We start from the raw sequence: 6855 nt of genomic DNA, 5'->3' as shown, positions 1-6855 counted from the left end.
TAAGCAAGAGGATATCCAGGCTTAGGCGCACTGCTCGTAAGAGCATACCTGGTGGTCCCTACCGTGTTGAGGGCTTCCGGTTTCCTGAGCAGGTAGTACAGGTTTTGAGTGAGCAAGCGCTTAGCCGAAAGGTTGTTAAGATACAATGGGTTATCTGTCGATTCCAAGTCGGGATCGACTATGTAAATTGGGTTTAATTTTTGGTTGTAAATTATATTCTATGGTTGGTAGTATAATCTTGTCTCATACTTTATCCTGTTTGATCTTATTAGTAGCTAATCGGGGTTTATGCTTATTTAATGCTTAGTTTAAAGGTGTGTGGGTCCTCATTTCCTAACCCCAAGATTGAGGGCATCACATGTAGTTTACATTGCAATTTGCACCTGGATAAAATATCTCCAACAATTTGTGATTTTAAACAAAAATAAGCTCAATAGTACCATTTTCAGCATGTTCTATAATGAAATGGTACATTACTTCTATTTGCTTAGTTCTAGAGTTATTAACAAGATTATCAACAGTAGATATGGAATTAGTATTTTCACAAATAATAAAAATTTTATGTAACATTAGGCCATAGTCCATTAACTGATTTCTAATCCAAAGCACTTGAACACAACAACTTCCAGCAGCTATGTATTCATCTTCAGTTGTGGAAGTTGACACAGATTGTTATTTCTTACTGTACCAAGATACAAGTCTTTGACCAAAGAATTGACAGTTTCCACTTGTACTCTTTCTGTCTGCCCTGCAACGAGCAAAATCTGCATCTATGTATCCAACAGCTTCAAAACTAGTTCCCTTAGGATACCATAATCCCAAGTTTGTTATTCCCTTCAAATATCTGAAAATCCTCTTGACAACCATCGAATGTGATTCTTTAGGATTTTCTTAAAATTTAGCACACAGACATGTTGCAAACATGATGTCTAGTCTACTAGTAGTTAAATATAGCAAAGATCCAATCATGCCTCTATAACATGAAATATCTCCACTTTTCCTTTCTTATCTTCATCCAACTTGGTAGATGTAAATATAGGTGTTGATGCAGGTGAGCAGTCAACCATTCCAAATTACTTCAACGGATCTTTGACATACTTGGTTTGACTGATAAAGATGCCATCATTTCTTTGACTAACTTGCAGGTCAAGGAAATAACTCAGCTTTCCCATCATGCTCATCACATATTCACTTTGCATGAGTCTTGAGAATCTTTTACATAGCTTTTTATTGGTAGAACCAAAAATGGTATCATCCACATAAATTTGAACTAGCATAATGTTATCACCGTGGTGCTTGTAGAATAGAGTTTTATCAATTGTCTCTCTAGTGAATCCATGTTTGGGTAGAAATTCTGACAGTGTATTATACCATGCTCTAGGTGCTTGCTTCAATCAATAAAGAGCCTTTAACAATTTATAAACAAAGTTTGGAAATTTTGGATCTTCAAAGCCAGGTGGTTGTTGCACATAGACTTCTTCTTCTAATTCACCATTAAGGAATGTACTTTTCACATCCATTTGATACACCTTGAAATTTGATTGTGCAGCAAATGCAAGAATTTTTTTTATTGTTTCAAGTCTTGTAACTGGAGAAAAAGTTTTATCATAGTCAATTTCTTCTTCTTGTGAGTAGCCTTTGGCAACCGGTCTTTCTTTGTTCTTTGTCACAATTCCATTTTCATATATTTTGTTCATATACACTGTTAGGATGAAAACACGCGCTAATATTCACGCAAGTATACGCGATCGCAAGTAATATAGAATTATTTCTAGTTCGTTCCCACAGAGACTGGTTTAGGTTAATTTCAATCAATGTACTTATGCAATAATGGTATGGTTATTATTCAATGCTAAGACGGTCATAAATTGATATTGTTTATAACTACGATTAAATAAGAGATTATACTAAAGAACATTAACTAAAAGATTAAGAAGGATTGTTTTACTATATGACACAAACATGGGATTCTAACTTCATTACTACTTCATTCAATAGCCTTTTTGTTCTTAACCTTAGCATGCAATGGTGATGACACTAATCAGATAACACGAAACTAGTAAATGCCAACTTTCATTGTACGATTACCCTACTATTAGACATCCACAAAAGAGATAGAAGCTGGATAGACACCAATTATATTGAGACCCTATATGTCTATAGAATTTAACAACATAATGGTTTAATGCACAAGTTATCTATCATGATTATATAGGGCAAGTAAGATGATTAAAATTACCTACGAATCATGCATATCAAATACATGAACCTATGCTAGCATGGCAAGTTCTAAACCCCTAAATTCATTTTTGCTTCATTAGAGATTAACACGTTATCTTATAAGTTCGCAACGCTCATAAGACGAATAAGTACAACCAATATTAGGATATCATACAATCACCACACACTAAGTTACCAAAACATATTAACTAAAGAAATCCATAAGTAAATCCGCTAGAACCCCACGATAACGATTAGCCCATAATCGGACTCATCATCAACGTGGGTTCCGATAAAAGCATGGTATAATAAACGTAGTCTTTATACTGAATAAATAAAACCAAGTACGAAATAAGAGTATAGGTTCACAAGCAAGAAAACTAGCATCCAAAGTTAAAACTTAAAACAAAGAATCACAAGAATAAACTAGATCCTCTTCGCCTTGGTTGAATTGTGCTATATGGTCTTCTTACGCATTCTCCTTAAGATCGGGTACGTCTTGTTACCAAAAACGATCATAAGTTATGTTTGTATAGTAGCACATGCAGAGTAGAAGCCCAACAATCAGAATCACAAGAGAATCGGGATTTTTTCATCCCGACCTGGCGCGGCCGCGCAGTTCATCAGCGCGGGCGCACTTCATCAGCGCGGGCGCGCTGCAAATATGTATCTCGGCGCGGCCGCACGCTAATACAACGCAGGCGCGCTGACCTTCTGGAAAAACTTCTACTTTTTATTATCTTGCTGGTTTGAGTTGGTCTTTTCATGAGCAATCTTCTTGACACCATCCTAACACCAAATTAGTATCAAATCAATACAAATTCACCTAAGTTCCTGATATAAGCCTGAAATGCAAAAAAAACTACAAAACACATAAATAACACAAATAACTTGAGTACAAAATGCCAATCCAAGCCTTTATAGAGCATTCTAAGTGAACATAAATGCCACCTAACATGCCCCCAAACTTGAACCGATGCTTGTTCTCAAGCATAAACAGACTCAAAGAACAAGAAATAAAAATGCATGAATGCAAACTATATGAATGCAACGATCCCCATAGAATAACTTAACCAACTGACAAGCAATATCTTAACAAATGTAGTTATTCGCACAAAGATCAATCAAATCCCACAAATTAACTCACAAACCAGAAGCGTGCGTGTGTGTAAATGCTTACAGATATACTATCGCAACTAGATCAATAATCATGACTCACTACTCATCAAGACAATCACAAGGTTATAAATAGAATAAAAAGCTAAACTCAAAATGATTTACAACACTTCAATTCTTATATCGGAGTTATGCATGGATTCATGCTTTTATTGCTAACACATAAACAACACAAATATACTTATTTGACTGTGCAATGAGTGAGGTCCACAAAAGATTATACAATAATACCCATGTAGCGAGCGTTAGATTAGCGGATCCCAGACTATAAAAACCTTGGGTCACTAGGCACAAAGTCCCATAAGAACTTAATAACTCGAGTATTAAAGAGCCCACTCGTGATCAATTATGCATAACACATATTTTTTTTCTTTTTTTCTTTTTTTCTTTTTTTCTTCTATTTTTCTTTTTTTTTCTTTTTCACAAATTTCTGAACAAGTGCATTTCACTCCATCTCGTTCAACCCTAGATTACTCATATAAAATGAGCCGGCTACTAGCCATTTGACACCTAGCCATAACAACTAGCAATGAAATCCCAATTTTTACTATAATTTTTAAATATCCATATTATAATACCATTAAGAGAATATCATATATTCTAAATGTAAACAAGTGATTAAACCTCGACAAACAAATAAACCATGATCATGAACCAGCACGCAAGCAACCTATAATGTAATAACCCCAATTTTTGGAAATTTTTGAATCCCTTATGAATAGTGTTTTTGCTGAATGAGAAAACTTTTCATGCCACACTATGTAGGGGTTCTGATATGGATATTCTGAGATTTTATTAGTACTTTATATGGGATATAAGTGTATGTAAAGATCGTTAGAATCCAAATTCGAACACTTTGGTTTTTCCCGGAAATCCACTAGATACAGAGAGAATTGAGTATAAGGTAACAGGATAAAAAGGATTTAAATTAAAGGATTATAATAGAGGATCATAAAAAGGAATATAATGTATTGAGAAAGGTTAAGGGAACCTAAGTAATAAGATCCCGGGTATGATCCTTCAAACGATAAACGAGAACGAAAGTTAAGCGAACCGTATAATAGATCAGCGGTCATTAGGCAAACAATTAGGAAGTTAATCAAAGGGATTAGAGAGAGTGATGTCACCCAACCAATGAGAAGAGGACAAGGAGGGAAAGATGACATCACCACATGACATGGGCATGACATGGGAAGGAAGGAGATGTGGTGGCTTTTTAACCACACAAAATCAATGGCAACTAGGTAATTTACTAAAACAAACACAAAATCAAACCAACCAAGCCAAGCAAATCATTTTTCATCAAAATCAAAAAAGAAACCAAGGCATTGTTCTTCATGCTCTCGGCTTTTTGACATTTTAAAGGCAAGGAAATTCAAAATCAAAGATCCAAGCTTCCTAAATTGGTGAGTTAATTCCCTAATCATCTTTATGCTTAGTTAGGGCTATATCATGAGTTTAAGCCATCAATTCCTTCTCAATCTTCTTCATTTAATCAAAGAAGAAGACAATGAATAGTGTTTTCAAGTTTTTAACTTGAAATTTTCTTGATTTCCTTGAAGATCCAAGCATTCCTAAGACTTCTCAAAGCTTCTTAAGGCTTCCTAGCTCCTCCCACCACTTCAAGGAAGGTATATCATCTCCAAACCCTAGATTCCTATGTTTAATAAGATGATTTTGATTATTATGGTGATATTGTAGCTTAATGTTTGTGGTTTAGAGTTTGGGTTGAAGTGGTATTGAAATGGAATGGTAAATCTTGTTGTTTTGATTAAAAGAACTTAAGTATAGTTAAAGTTAAGCTTAGGCATAAGTATAAATGTTGGAATTGAATTGATTGGGGCTGTTATGATGTGATAAGGATGGATGTTGGTTGTGTGTTTGATTTGAGGTTGAATTGTGGTTGGTTTTGAATGGTTTAAAATTGGGAAATCACGTAAACATAGCCGTCGTAACGTCCGATTTTCTTTAGACTGTTTTTGTGCATAACATTAGGACCCGAGAACCCCCTGCTATATTATGACCATTGCCATGTTTAGATAGCTCATGTTACGAGCTTCGTTTTGATATGTAGTTCGTTCGATTCTGATGCACGGTTTAGGAGAAACGACCGTTTCAAGTAATGGCGTTTCGCGAACGAAACTTTTCCCCTCGCCTTACTTTGAAACATAGGTTAAAGACCAAAAAGGGTTAATTAATGTATGAAACATTTATGGTAAGTGTGTTAGGTAGTTGGTAAGACACTCGCGAAGGAATCGCCTTAAAACTCGTAAAGGTTAAATTATTAAAAATGGTGGAGCCGAGGGTACTCGAGTGACTTAAGAGAATCAATAAGCGCAAAACAAGCGTTAGAGTCTAAGTTAGTTAAAGTATAGATTTACAAGTGACTTTGGTTTAATTCCAACTTACTTGTTGTTTATAGGTTACCAAACTCGTCCCGAGCCTTTTATCACCCCAAGTCGCTCAGGCAAGTTTTCTACCCGTTATACTGTTGTGGTGATGTATATGTGTATATGCATTATCTTGTGATAGTGCATGATTGTTATTAGCAAATCTTGCGATATATTGGAGCATGATGATATGGTATATATGCATGTCTGTTTCGTAATCTGTTTATCTATCTGTTGATTTCAATGCTTATAGTTGCATAATACCTATGCTAGAAATAAGCAAGTAGTTGCGTATACCCTTAGTATAGGGGATAAAAGGTGAACATATTTCTAAACCGGGAGTCGATGTTCCCGAGTATATTATATATATATATATATATGGATATAGTTTTTAAAACTATTGATCGAATAAGGTTTATTCGATACCTTTATTTTACTTAATTGAATATTAATTTGAGTATTCATACGAGGGCTTATGACTCAGTTTATTTTATTATATGAATATTATTTGAATATTCATTCGAGGGCTTATGACTCAGTTTATATTATTATTGAATATTACTTGGATATTCAATTGAGGATGTATGACTCCTTATTTTATGAATATTATTTATAGTATTCATTCGAGGTATTATGACTCCGCTTATTACTTAATAATATTCTTTATTGTATTAAAGAATAAGGTGTCGATAATCAAACTTATTTTTTATTATTCAAATAAAGATATTACTTTCGTATAAGTATATCTTTGATTATTTGCTATTCATTCAAGTATAAGTTTTCCAACTTCTACCTCAATTATTCTTATGGGAATATTATTTAAATAATAATATTCAGACATTTTCTAAATATACTGGGGACTGATTTACTTCATTAAATCAGCTTTACTCCAAACACTCTTTAAAGTGTTTTCGAGTCTTCAAAATGATTTTTAAAAGTTAGAGCGGATCCCAAAACTCATTTTTATATTTAAGATCTTCCTTTAAAAAGGGGATTTAAATACTCGCTCAAAACCGGAGGGATCCGGCTCTATGGTGTATTTTATATTCGCAACAAGGTTGCAGTTTTG

Source organism: Apium graveolens, chromosome 9, assembly GCF_009905375.1.
Source record: "Apium graveolens cultivar Ventura chromosome 9, ASM990537v1, whole genome shotgun sequence".
In the NCBI taxonomy this organism is placed as follows: domain Eukaryota; kingdom Viridiplantae; phylum Streptophyta; class Magnoliopsida; order Apiales; family Apiaceae; genus Apium; species Apium graveolens.
Note: the sequence above shows the minus strand (reverse complement) of the source record.